Raw genomic sequence first — 780 nt, forward strand, 5'->3', positions numbered from 1 at the left:
AAATCCTTTAAAAATTATCATTTCTTGGTGCCACAGATCCCACAAAAAGACCCCAGGATGTTTTACAAACCCCTGACAAACACAAAATCCCAAACCTGATCCTCCTCTTCTGCTGAGAGGAGCTTGTGGCAACCTGGAGATGGAGAAATCTTCCAAAATTTATCATTTGCGGTTCCAGAAATCCCACAAAAACCCACCAGGTTGTTTTGACCAAGGCAAAATCCCAACCCTGATCCTCCTCTTCTGCTGAGAGGAGCTTGTGCTGACCTGGAGATGGAGAAATCTTCCAAAATTTATCATTTGCTGTTCCACAAATCCCACAAAAACCCACCAGGTTGTTTTGACCAAGGCAAAATCCCAACCCTGATCCTCCTCTGCTGAGGAGAGGAGCTTGTGGCAACCTGGAGAGGATAAATCCTTTAAAAATTATCATTTTCTGGTGTCACAGATCCCACAAAAAGACCCCAGGATGTTTTGACCAAGACAAAATCCCAAACCTGATCCTTCTCTGCTGAGGAAAGGAGCTTGTGCTGACCTGAGATGGAGAAATCTGCCAGAATTTATCATCTCAGATCCCACAAAAGACCCCAGGATGTTTTGACCAAGGCAAAATCCCAACCCTGATCCTCCTCTGCTGAGGAGAGGAGCTTGTGCTGATCTGGAGATGGAGAAATCCTTTAAAAAATATCATTTCTTGGTGCCACAGATGCCACAAAAAGACCCCAGGATGTTTTACAAACCCCTGACAAACACAAAATCCCAACCCTGATCCTTCTCTTC

This window comes from Parus major, chromosome 1A (assembly GCF_001522545.3).
Source record: "Parus major isolate Abel chromosome 1A, Parus_major1.1, whole genome shotgun sequence".
Lineage (NCBI taxonomy): Eukaryota > Metazoa > Chordata > Aves > Passeriformes > Paridae > Parus > Parus major.